This window comes from Acomys russatus, chromosome 30 (assembly GCF_903995435.1).
Source record: "Acomys russatus chromosome 30, mAcoRus1.1, whole genome shotgun sequence".
Lineage (NCBI taxonomy): Eukaryota > Metazoa > Chordata > Mammalia > Rodentia > Muridae > Acomys > Acomys russatus.
The window spans coordinates 26,859,618-26,873,743 of record NC_067166.1 but is presented as its reverse complement, the minus strand read 5'-3'; the positions used below and the strand labels follow the sequence as shown (position 1 = coordinate 26,873,743).

Genomic DNA, 14,126 nt, shown 5'->3' with positions numbered 1-14,126 from the left:
ACAAACTCACTTAAACATCCTAATTTATTGATAGCCAGATACTAATGTCAGCAACTATCACAAGGAAGATATTTTATTAATAAAACAAAATAAAACAGTAGCCTATTAGCATCACTGCTTTTTAGAATCATGCCAGGGAGAATTTGAAAATAACAGAGAAAACATGGATGATCTTCCCGATCAGCTTTTACAGCGCCGCCATGGTTCTGTTTAGATCCGTACAACCAGGGCACATCTCTAATAAGAGAATCCTCTTAGAGCGCAGGCTCCTGGCAACTGTGTGGCTCCTCCTGCTTTGCACCTCACTCTGATAATAGGATGCTCCGCTGCTCCCCTTCTTCCCCGAAGCACATTCCTGGGGACTTTGTGGAGCTAAAATTAGTTTTTCTCTTTAGAAGCTCTCTCAAAGACACTCCAAGAAGAAAATTCCCAGAGATGTGATAAACTCATTCCAGAAACAGTGTTACCCCTTCTAATAACGAAAACTGTTAGGTAAATATCTGACCTATAAACATTTAGCTCAGTGAGGTTATTTTCCCCACTTTCCTGGTAACCAGAAACATGCACGCAGAAAGAGTGCTACCAACAGCTGAAGTGTGATGGGGTCAGAGCCCAGCTTACAGTAGTATAATTGTGGGGAGTTTTAAATTTCATGGTTTTTGAGACAACTGTTTATTCAGCCGGGTGCAGTGGTGCACACCTGTAATCCCAGTACTCAGAGAGGCAGAGGCGGGCGGATCTCTGTGAGTTCAAGGCTAGCCTGGTCTACAAAGCAAGCCCAAGACAGCCAAGACTATACAATGAAACACTGTCTCAAAAAAAATTTAATTAAAAAAAAAAAAAGAAAAAGAAAAAGGAAAGAAAAGAGATAACTTTGTACTAGTATTTTGCAAGCAAGCAAGTAAAGAGATACATTGATTTATAAGGGTAAGGATCCCAAAGTCTTCTTGTTCCTTCCTTCCTTTCTATTTCTGAGACAGGGCCCCACTATGTAGCCTAGGCTAGCTTCAAACTTGAAGTAGACCTCTTTCCTTACCACCTGAGGGAGACTACAGGTGTACATTCATGAGGCAGGTAGAGTGCAAGCTCAAGGCTTAGCCCGAGTTACAAAATAACACCCTGTGTCAAATAAAAATAATAAAATAAATGGACAGGACATTCTCCACAGTTATGTGGAGAGCGGGAACTGACTTTGACATGAGCTTTGGTGCCCCATATTTGACCACCTCCCCTTGGTGGGGAGGCCTGATGACACTCAGAGAAATAAGCAGGCAACCAAGATGAGACTTGACAGCCTGTATATAGTCAGGGAGGAGGTCCCCCTTGGTCATAGACCTAGGAGAGGGGAATAGGGTGAAAGCAGGTGGAAGGGAGGAATGGGAGAATACAAGTGATGGAATAACAATTCAGTTGTAATTTGAATAAATTAATAAAATGAAAAATATAATAAAATAATGATAATATTAAGAGTAATAATGTAAAGATAAAAGTAGAACCCCAGCTCATTTCACAATCACTTTATTTATTTTTTTTTTAAAAAAACCTGTTGAATTTTAAGAATTTTGCTTTAGTTGGGATTTTCTAGACAAGAAAGCCTAGAAACCTAAGAAAGCGTCGGTCCAGAAGGAGCCTGCCGGCAGGAGGACAAAGCCGTGAACCCACGCCACGGAGCCTGACTTAACCGCTGAGCCTAAGGCCACCGTCCCTTTCTCTCTCTGCACAGAACAGTCTGCTCCGTGCAGCTTCAGACGCAGTGACCTTCAGCTTTCTCCCCTGTAGCCCTGGAGGCTGAATGCTGCTCAGGTCTTATTGATATGGAGGTATGCATGTCTTTACCGATCTACCTACCTGTCTATAAGTTACGAACATATTCAGTGAATGTGTTTGTGACCAAAATACCTTAATATTATTTCACATATATTTTTCTATATTTTGAATGGTCATTGCAATTTCCCCTATAAAATATTCCATCTTGTTAATAAACAATTATTAAACCACAGTGCAAATATTAATACACAATTGAACATTTGAATAATTTTCCAGTTTTATACTATTACACATTGTGCATATATATTCTTCCTTATGGATTAGCTGCTTATAATGACATTTATTAATAAACCAAGACAACAGGAATATTTTTATTGCCTTTCCCTTCAAAAAAGATTCAGTTAACTTATGTCGCCACAATACAAACTGCCCTACCTATTTTAAAGTAACACTGTCTCAATACTGCAACTCGGACATATTTCATATAAACATCACATAGAATCTTTTATAAGGTCCTAGGCAATCATCTTAGGCTTCATGCCACTCTTGACCCAATCAAAGGATGCAACCGAGAAATGCTTGACTTGTAGCAAAATAACACGGGGAGAAGGGCTGTGCTTGGAGTGTGCCTCGCCTGTCTAGAATATTTGTAAATATATAAAGTATAGTACTTTTCCTGACTGGGCAGAGCGCGAGTCAGTGACTTTTCAAAAACGGTATGTTTCAAGGCTCTAGTTTCTAAGAACAGGCTTGCATCTTCTGACATGAGTGCTGGTTTGGTCTCAAAGGGCCACAGAAATAGGCCACGGCAAATCAAACTAACTAAAGCTCATATTTGCATGAGCTCTTGTATTGGTTGGTACAAATACAGCAAGAGTGTTAACAGACCCCTCAGAAAAACTGTTTACCCTGGAAAGGGTCTGACACCTACAAGAAGAACATTATGACAGGAGGATCTGGGCCCAGGGGTCCTGTTCAAACTATGACACCAGCCAAGGACAATACATGCAGTAAACTTCCAACCCCTACCCAGATCTAGCCAATGGACAGGACATTCTCCACAGTTGAGTGGAGAGTGGGGACTGACTTTCACAAGAACTCTGGTGCCCCATATTTGACCACGTCCCCTGGTGGCACTCAGAGGAAGGATAACAGGCTACCAAGAAGAGACTTGATACCCTATGAGCATATACAGGGGGAGGACGTCCTCTTCAGTCACAGTCATAGGGGAGGGAAGTAAGGGGAAAATGGGAGGGAGGGAGGAATGGGAGGATATAAGGGATGGGATAACAATTGAGATGTAATATGAATAAATTAATGAAATATATTAAAGGAAAAGAACAAAAAGAAAAAGAAATGTTAAGGGGGTGGCTGGTGAGGTGGCTCAGAGGCTAAAGAAACTTGAGCCACCAAGCGTGACACCTGAGCTGGATCCCCAGGAACCACACGGGGAAAGGAGAGGACTGGCGCCCAGCAGTTGTCCTCCGACTGCCAGCCCCACACACAAACTGATGAAAACTGAAATGTGACAACAAAAATTAAAAAGGATTATTGAGTCTAGATATCAGCGCACAGAACTGTTTGTTTGATACGCTGATATGAAATTTACCCACTAACAAGGTGGTGTCCAAACTTTCAACAGGAAGCATAGTATGAAATAAAAATGAAAATGGATTTGTGCATGCCAGACTCATATAAATGTAATTAGGAGTAAACATGCTTTAGGGCACACATGTTTTCTTCTATTTAGTTTTCTAAGTAGAAAATAATTAATTCCTAGGATGTTCCCCATAAAGGCCGATTTACTCTTTCTTGTTCTATGTGGTATGCCGCTGGGAGTCACGAGGTCCTACTGGGCAAACATCACCCACACTCCCAGCTCTCCACTTCAGCCACAGGGCACGGGTGGACTCAGCCATCCCACCCTGCTAACAAAGACGAGGACCCTAGAAGGCAGGGGCTCCATGCAAAGCCTTCCTAACCTCCGTGGGAGCATGTGCGGCTTCTGATGTACCGTGTGCGTGCGGTAATAGAGATGCTTCCGTGAAGTAAGTCTATGCAAGGCTGAGAACTTCAGACTTCTGTGATTTATACAGCTCCCAATCTCATAGGGAAACTATTGTGCTAAGCAAAGTGGGTACGCAGAGAAACACAAATTATAAAGATAATTTTATATGTTATCACTTATATCATTACTTTCACAAATCAGTATTCCACATCAAGGTTTTTGAGTATTACTGCTTACATATATCTAAACATTATACATCCGTGTCATTTTCTGTGTACTGAACAAGCCGATGACTGTAAATGCAACTATTATGTAACTCTCTTAGATGCGCTCAACTGAAAATAAATACCCACCAGTACTCACTGAAAAACATATAAACACTTAAGGCAGTTTATTTTTCTCTTCCTGTCATAGTTCCATCCTGCTTTTTATCTTAATGTACATCTTATGCTTAAAATATTTTTATTGATCTTATGTAAAGCTAAAACAAATATATACAGAGAACAGAGTTTTATATTTCTATATGATATTTTTCAGAAAATATTAAATAGGGTATCTTATTTAATTGTAATTAAAAATTTCACTAGTACTTAACTGATTAAAACAACAAATATATTTAAAATTTAATAGACAGGGAACCATACAAAGTAAAAGTAATTTTGGAAAATGTAAGTACGCAGCATTATAAAGCATATGTAAATATTAGTATATACTTTTCATTAGTACACAAATATTTTCTGTGTAGCACACAGTTTTTCATATGTGTATAAATCACCATAATCATCTCACTATCCTACTGTTATTATCCCCATCTTATAGATGTGGGCTAAGAAGAAGAGAAGCTGAATAACTCCTCGGAGACTCCCTGTCTCCATATCTGAGGCATGTACCTACATCCTCTGCTCTCTCTCCTATATTAGAAATATAACCAGGGACATGACTTCTGGGCACTGAGCAAAGGCTAACGGGGGAGGTGGAAAGGGAAATTCAAACACAAGTGCCTTTTCAGGCAGTTTTTTGGTAGTGTATACAAAAGTAGGAGAAATTGAAATTATTTCCCTTAAAACTCTTACTCTCATGAGACCACTGAGAACTGTGGTCTCTCATGAGACCACTGTGTGAACACCAAGGGAACACCCCACTTTAAATGCCAATGTCTACTCAATCTACGACACACACACACACACACACACACACACACACACACACAAAAGTAGAGAAAGTTTTGTGAGCCATTTTTAATGCTTTAGGAACAAAGTTTAATTAAAATTTAAATTATTTTGAACCCTGAACTTTTTCTTAAAATGGCAGTCAATGTCAATCTGGAAGGACAGGAATGCTAAAATGTAACAGTACAGTAATAATCACAACTATAATCTACATGGTTGGTTTACAATGATGATATGCAATGCATGAAAAGACAGCAGGTCAATAACAGAGCCATGCATACAACGCTCCTTTCAAAATCTTTATTTGCATTTCTATTACCGAGATCATTTTCTAATAATGAAGTTGCCATGAGAAGCTCCATTACCAAGGAACCGGTGCTACAGAAACAGCATCATTAAAGCATCGCTGTGTACAGGAACTTTTATTAGGATGATACAAGCTATATATCATTGTAATAAAGTTCCTATTATTACTTTAATTGCATAAAGCTGTGTTTGAGTATAGCAATGTGAAAGCTGCAGGACTTTTAATAAAGTATTGAAATAATGCTTTGGTAATAGAATTGTTTAGAATACTAATACTTCAGGGAACACCAAGCTCACTAATGGATGATGTTTATTTCACTGATTATACATGGTCTATCAAGAATTAAGATGAAAAAAAAAAAAAACCAGGGAGAGATGAGAAATGAACTCTGATACAGTACGCTAATATGTGCATTGAAACACACATATTAGCACTCCTTAATACAACAAATCAATATCTCCAATTCATTTGTCCATGGAAGATTGTAAGCCATAAATATGGTCATTGATGACTATAATAATGAAAAGATTTAATGCTCAGGTTGAAGTCTGGCTGGCAATATAAACGCTAATACACAATGACAAAACCCACAGATATGAAGACATATGTTGAAAAATTAGAAATGTCAGCTTTGAGAGGCCAAACACACACATGCAGACAGAGCATTAATTGACTTTAAAGGATTAACTCTTTCCCTTCTACCAAGGAACAAAGCTTTACATATCAGGCGCACGCTCACTCCAAGATGCTAGTACACATTGTCTACAATGTCGTACTGCCTCTAGGCAATAGCGAGAGGTTAGACTTGCACGTAGGTTCACAACAGGGAACTCTAGTATAGTGTTCATTTGTTTGTTTATTACTTTTTCTTTCTTTTTTTTTCTCTAATAGAGTCAGTCTGGGGCTGTTCTTTCTGAAAACATGTAGAGCATTCACCACCAGAGACCGCCAGAGAGCCATCTACCACTCTCTAGGCATGCAGACATTATACCTGCTGCTGTGGAAACAGGCAGAGAAGGCACCAGGCTGTAACAGACTGGCATAAACCAAGGCGGTAGAGACTGTGGGGAGTGCTACAGGCACCTCATCTTTCCAATCAGCAGAGAGACCAAGGCTGTGGGTTCTGGGACCCCGTGTAGCATGTCTAAGAAGCAAAGGTGGCAAATTTGGAATCTGCTTGAAAAGCAAAATGCTTTTCCTGTAAGAAAGCATCTCCTTTGCACAATGCCTTCTTTGTGCTGCCTTCCAGATGTGATGGTCCACAGACATCTGTATACAGTCAACTTAAAACCCAGGATGTTTCTTTCCCTCTTGAGTCACGTGACTATAGGCAAATGTGAGCAGAAGTTCCTCTAATACGATGGCTCTGAGATCTTTGCATTAACTGAGGGGCACCGTAACAGTCAGCTGCTGCATTAGTTTTCAAGATTGCAACATTCTTTTTCAAATATGATCTAGCCAAACTACTTTGCACTGGCAATGAAGAAATCTATTTCTTGGATTCACAAATCTTGTAATGTTTCACTTGGGACTTTTTCACATTGGGGCTTAATTATTGTGTCAGTTGAGTAAACATCTGCATGTCTGCCATATGGTGACACCCAAATATTTGAAGAAATATCACTTTCCATGAATAAAACAAAAAAATTAAACCATGTAATTTGAAAAAAAATCTAATTTTAGCACTCCTTTAGTCTTACAGTTTCTTTAAACTAAGGAAGGTGAGCATCCCATTCTGTCTAATCAAGACTCCTCCCACTGTGACATGTGACAACCTTCAGAGGCTTAGGAAGCTCACCAGGGTTTCTTTTTCCTTTTCTTTCTTTCTTTCTTTCTTTCTTTCTTTTTTTGTACTACTTTTCCTTCATTGTTCTCACTTCCTCATTTCTCCACATCAATTGTCAGCATCTCCCTCAAAGCATAGTTTCCATCAAACACCCCCATTTTTCTCCACCTACTGGAAGACAACAAATCCCAAAAAGGACTCTGGCAAGCATTGCCTCTCCAGCCTGCTCTGCTTTGGTCTCTTCATTTTTTTTTTTTTTCCTTTTCCGCTCAATACAGAAACTTAAATACTAACCCAGTGTCGAAACCTGATACCAATAAGGGTCAAAACTAACTCTTGCTCAAAACGCATTACTTATTATCATAGCCCTTGTGGGAACATAAGTCCCACAGCCAATCAGAGCTGTGGGTCACAGGATAATGCCTGATTAATACGTGTTAGCTTTGCCTCGGGAATCTGTGACCCGGGTAATAAGTCTACACCTATATAATAAAGATGAAACTGCATAGTCCTCTATTTTTCCTGCAACTTGGTCCAGACAACTTTCCAGCCTATCTTTTCAGGAATTCCTGATAACAGCACAGAAGGGAGGCCTCGCCGAGTAGCTAACATGTGCCAACGCGTAATCTACGCCCAAATCCTTGTTAGTAAACATAACAACGAAGGTTCTTGTGCTGCTCGTATCCTCCTAACCTATGGTTATTCTGGGCCCAGGAGTATCTGACTTGATGCTGCTTAACCTCACAGTTATGCTTCCCAGTTCCAGAAGGCTGTCTCTGCCCACACTGTATATTCCCAACATGCTTTGCCTTCTGCAACCAGTATGGCTAGCATTTCCTTACTGCTGTGCAGTCTCTCTATCTGAAAAATTCTCTCCATTTCAGCTCTTAGAGTCTCTTATAACTAGAGACAAATAATGTCTTCTGGTAGGAAAATTAGCCCCAGGGATGAGACTCCTCAATGGTTATCCAATGTAGAGTGGTCAGTCCTGAAGTCATATCTATACAAACTGCAGAAATGAACCCTGGAAATTGCATGTATGTGTGTGTGCGTGTATGTGTGCAATAATAATAAAAGAAAAAGAGGCTATTAACTCGAGAGTAGGGGATACAGGAGGAAAAACAACTGGAGGGAGGAAAGGAAGAAAAGTGGGCGGTGGTAGCACAAACTGTTAGACCCAGCATCTGAGAAACATAGGCAGGCAGATCTCTGAGTTCAAGCCCAGCCTGGTCTACAGAGTGAGTTCCAGGGCAGCCAAGGCTACACAGAGAGACATTGTCTCGAAAACCAAACCAAACCAAACCAAATCAAAAGGAAGTGATGCACTCTAATTAAATAATAACATATTTAGGGCTGGAGAAATAGCTCAGTGGTTAAGAGCACTGGATGCTCTCCCAGAGGGCCTGGGTTTGGTTCCTAGAATGCATGGAGTCACTCAATCTCCAGTTCCAGGTGATCCCACATCCTCTTCTGGCCTTTGTAGGCACTGCACACATGCGGTGTACAGACATACATGCAAGCATACACACCAAATAAAAATGAATAAAAAATTAAAAAGCACATTTAAAAAACATCTCTCTTTATATTCTCTATCAGTGGCCTATGACTTTACCATGTACTACATGTACCACCTGTATAAGATTGTATAAGGCTATAAAGATTTTATTGTGGTCTTATGTAATATTTTTTAAGGATTTATTTTATTTTATCATTTAAAATTGTGTGTGTGGACATATGCGTGTGAGTTCAGGCATCCTCAGGGGCCAGACATTGAATATCTCTGGAGGTGGACTTACAGAGATTTGTAAGCTGTCCAACATGGGTGCTGGGATTTGAACTAGGGTTCTCTTCAAGAGCAGCACATGCTCTTAACCACTGAGCCATCTCTCCGGCCCCATTATATGCTAACAATATCAGTAGTAACTTATTATTATTGACCAATTCTTGTATGTCATCTATGTGTTATCACCTGTCTTTCGGGAAAGGAACTCGTTCTGTAGCTTTCTGTTTCCTGAACAGTGATGTTTCTCAGGGAGCCTTTTATACCAACTCTGTAAATCTCTATTTGTTAGTTATTGATGACTGACTGCGAGAGATGATGGTACCAGATGATGAAACTTATCTCTAACATTCAGGGATGAGCCATAGAAATTTCAGAGAATCTCTTGTTGCTTAGGGATTGATAATATGACCCAAGTGATGCACAACTTAGCAACTAGCCTAAGCGCTGCCATTCATCATTCTGACGACAAGCCGCAAGTGTGCAGACACGGGCACTCCACTGGCATGGAATAAGATTATTTCTATGCCAACTAATAATTTGCTTTTGCCATCTGCATACGGCAGAGACTGGGTGCATTTCTTATCTGACCTAGCCTTCATGCTTATAACGGAATTTCAATCTTCGAAGGCAACAAAGGGCATCTTAAACAAGCAAGAACCCAGGTAGCAGATGATAACGGTATATGAATGCAGCCTCGCTTGGTGCTATTAGTCACTGTAGATGTGCTTGCTATCTCTTGTCTGCATCTATAACTCTCACCATCATCTCTTTACAGAGTAAACAAATGCTGCTTATAAACTTCCCCACACAGGCTGCCTCTGCAGGGTTTTCTAACCCTCCAACTCGCTTAACAGACTTAAGTGCCTTGTTAAAACCAAGTATATGGCATACAAATTGCAGGACTGTTCTTAGGACTGTATCAGGGATGGTGTGGCTGTTTTTCTTCAGAATGGCACTTGTTTTCTTTGAAACTTGAATGAATGATGTGGTCTGACTGTTATCCTGGTGCACACAGCTCTGCTCACCCCGTGTACCTGCACAGTTATTGTGCCTCTGAGACAGGAATACCTTCTACCCACTGAGAGCCCACACAGGGCTCCTACCCTTAGTGCAAGATTTATATAAAAATGTGATCACTGCCAGAGGACCCACCAAATGATGACTGTTTCATGGGAAAAAAGCCACAGATCTCTCTATAAATACAATATTATTTGTTATTTGAACTCCTTAGCAAAGTATATAATAGAGTTAATTTTAAATTTAGCAAATCACTTAATGAATACTAGGTTTATGATCAACTTGAACTAAAATCATTAACATCAGTAACAATTAATGGATACTGTGTGACTACATATTATGGGCTAGGACCTATTAAAAATAGTTGCTTTTTTTGGTTCATGAAGCAACCCAGTGAGGTCTTAACTCTTAATGCATTTTACAGGTAAAGAAACTGAGGCAGAGAAAGGCTCAGTATCTTGTTCTTGCTCCAAGTTTGACAACTCACTTGGAAAATCTAGTGTTAGACCTAGGTTGTATTTATTTTTATTTTATGTGTATGAATACTTTTGCCTGCACATATGTAACTGTATTGTATGCATGCAGTGCCTGCAGAATCCAGAAGAGGGCACCCTATCCTCTGTCACGGACTCACAGACAGTCAAGAGTCACTACGTGGGTGCTGGGAACTGAACCTTTGTCCTCCTCTGCTAGAGAAGCCAATGTCCTTAATCTCGGACTTGTCTCTCCAGAGCCCAGTTTTGGCTTTAAGTCAAATTCTCTGAACCATTATGTTCTGCTGCTTCTCATTTCCTCAGTGCTAGTCCTAAACTGGGAGCTGAGGGACCATTCGTTACACTGTATCCTTCCACGTGTTGTCAGACACTTACTGTGGTTTTGAATGTATGTTATGAATAGGATTCATTTCCAGGTAGTTGTCTATAATTAAGAATTTTAGGTGTTTGTAGGTGGTGGTGGCATATTACCTTTACTCTCAGCACTTAGGAGACAATGGCAGTCAGATCTGTGAGTCTAAGGCCAGCCTGGTCTGTGAGGTGAGTTCCGGGACAGCCTGGCCTACACAAAAAAACCTGCCACACACACACACACACACACACACACACACACACACACACACACACACACACACGGAGAAGAATAGGAATTACTATTCTAGGTTTTTTTTCCACATGTGCAAAGGATGTGCTGTGCTTCCACAGTTTAATGCTGTAGCCCAGGCTATACTGGAACTCATTATGAAATTCAGTTTGGCCTAAAAGTTGCAGTTATCCTCCTGTCTCAGCTTTCGACATACTGGGATTTCAGCCATGAGACGCCACAGCTAGGCACACACTACTGGCTTATACTATGGACTCTCCTATGGAGAAAGCAGCCAATCCAAGCCCCAAATCACAACTGTTCAGCCGAGCTAGCTTTCTTTCTTTCTTTTCTTTTCTTTTCTTTCTTTCCTTCCTTCTTTCTTTAATATGTATATAGTGTACTGCCCGCCTGCCAGAAGAAGGCACCAGATCACATTATAGATAGTTGTGAGCCGCCATGTGGTTGCTGGGAATTGAACTCAGGACCTCTGGAAGAGCATCTCTCCAGCCCCTCAGCTGAGCTTTCTAAGGCACAGCTGGGAAGTTACTTGTCATCTCGGATGACTCCTATTTCTGTAGCATAGGAAGAAGTGTGCTAATCAACATCACAGTTTAGGCTACTTCAGTCATGACCTTTAGCGCACCTCTAACACAAGCTCCCTTGTTAACAGTCATGTCTTTTGGCTGAGAATTCTGACTGGAGTGCAAAAATCAGGGCTTCAGAATCCAAATTAATGCTGAGTTTGCAACAATACACCCGAGGCTTCTATATCTTTTTTATATTCCTTTATCATGTAACTGCTGAATCACTCATTTGGCACTTAGCATTTACTTGCTGCTGTTATCATTTTTATTTTTAACATATTTTCCAGGCTCACAAGTAGTACTGTCAACATGAGGTTCTTGAACTCCTTCTTGCTCTTGTAGACTCTGAGTCCCATTGAACAGTTTGTTCCCACTTTATTGGCTTCTTTAGCAGCTGGAAAAGCTTCCTCTGTGTGAACAGGAAGTGACAATATCGAGACATGTCTGGGGTTCCCAGTTCCTACAGTGGTTGGATATCCAGGCATCTTCTCATTTACCATTGTATTTGGCATATGACCTCCCATCTGAAGGCCAAATATGCTCCTGTGTAGTTTTAGTCAGATTGGCTCATGGCAATGAGAATTTTGTCAGCCTTGACTTAGATACTTACACGTGCTACACAAAGCAAACCAAGGTGCCCAGCTGCTCCTGTACTAGAGGATGCTGTCTTTTGGTAGGAGACAGGCATCCTGGAGTAGCTTCTACTTGGGAATGCTCAACTGAGGAATGCAGATGTGTCACAAGAAAGATATGCTGGAAGACTTTGGTAGGTAGGAAGAATGTCCTAGAAAGGGCCATGGAGGTGAAGGCATGATCTTACAGGGATCAAAAGAGAAATGGAGAACTCAAGGGGGAAGAGGCTGTGTATGGGGGAGGGGACCCTCAACCTGCACCATCCCAGATCGGTTTGTGATAGTTATGGTCCTCCAGCCCCATTCCTTTGTGGCTGCTTGTTGACAGATAGTCGCCCTGTAAACTACAAGTCCTTTGAGGAGTAAGGCTGTGTTAGTAAGGGTGGTAACTGTAACAACCTGCTCACACTAGGTGCTGACTTAGTGTTTGTGAATGAAAAAGAAAAAGAAAAAAAGAAAAAACCTCATTTCTACTCAATGGTTTAAGTAACTCCAGAGGTAATAACATATGTACATCAAACATCTTAAGTCAAAATGATTTTGTCTCAAAGCAATGATCCCAGGAGAGGGCAGCCTCCTGTCTAGCCAGGTGGACCAGGCTTAAAGGATGTGAAGACATTACCAGACACTCGCCCAGTGGTCCTCACAAGGCCCATGCAAGGGGACTGAAGACTGCTGACCAGGCTTCCCATTAATCTCAGGAGAGCTGGGTAGCGAATGTCCTTTCACTTTCCACAAAGCCACATGAAGAGGGGCCCATTGGGGCTGCAGTACCATTAGATGACAGGACTGTGACTGTGCAGGGTCTAGCAAATAATCCGTGCCTATAAAATGTTTACTACTAATCTAGCTTTTCACTAGAAGGGAAGAAAATCGGTGACACCACTATTCTAGCTTGCTCATTAATTCTCCATGTGAAAAGAAGTGCTAATCTCCATGTTAAGGCATCAATCATGGAAAATAAACTGAACTGTGACCAGATTTTTAAAATGCTACTTGTTCTAAATTCAGATGTAAATGAAAGCTTCCAGGATTCTGTAAGGAGATTACATGGTGCTAGGAAGGCCCATTTAAACTCAATCTTCTAGGAAACTTTAAAATAATTTTCCAGTTTGAAACTGTTCCCTAATATTACCCTTCATATGCTTTCCTTGTCCAAGAAGATTCTCTCTCTCTCTCTCTCTCTCTCTCTCTCTCTCTCTCTCTCTCTCTATATATATATATATATATATATATATATATATATATATATGAATCTCTCCCAATTTCTAAGTGAAGTATTACAGAATTTCCCAGAAGCATTAGAGATGGTTCCTTAGCAACTGTTGCTATGTCTCAAAACAACCTGAAACAATCTTCTCTGAGACACATAGTCTCTCCGTTTCTCTGCTAACAGAATTTCACAATATGGCACAGAAGATCCGTGAGGCTAAAAATAGCTTCCAACACACAGTTTTAAAGTTGACAGTGTCTTAATGATTTAAGCCTTCCATATTGCAGCTTCAGTTAGGTGTGCCCCAACAACAGTATATCAGCAAGCTCTGTGCAGCGGGATTGTAGAATCTTTTTCTTTTTTAATCACACCATTAACACTCTCGACATTTTAGAAATAATGTTTATCGATTTAGGTGTTAGGACTCCTATAAATTAAGTGATGTAATGGACGGAATTATTGTGGTATTATAAAGAAAGTGTCATTCAGATTGTTAACTACATGTGAGGGAAAAAAACCCCACAGAGATTCTGGATTCATGTTAAAAAACAAAAAACAAAAAAACCAAAAAAACAGCCCAGCTCAGGGGGCTGCATGGAAGGAGGTTGCTGTGTCTAGTGACAGGGGTTGATCCGCACCATTCGCTCCTAGCTACTCTCACAAGCACAACCCAACCTGCTTAATAAAGTCAATGACTGATGCTTTTATTGTCAAACATACCTAAAGATGAAAATTAGATCCAAGAGTTTAAGCCCATGACCCCAATAAGGGCAATGACAG

The 14,126-nt window shown here is 40.5% G+C and overlaps 1 protein-coding gene across 1 annotated transcript in view; it reads right to left on the bottom strand.

The window, feature by feature from the left end:
* The window catches only part of Atg10 (autophagy related 10), a 250,450-nt gene that overhangs the window by 20,775 nt on the left and 215,549 nt on the right, over nt 1–14,126 (bottom strand). The window lies entirely within an intron of this gene.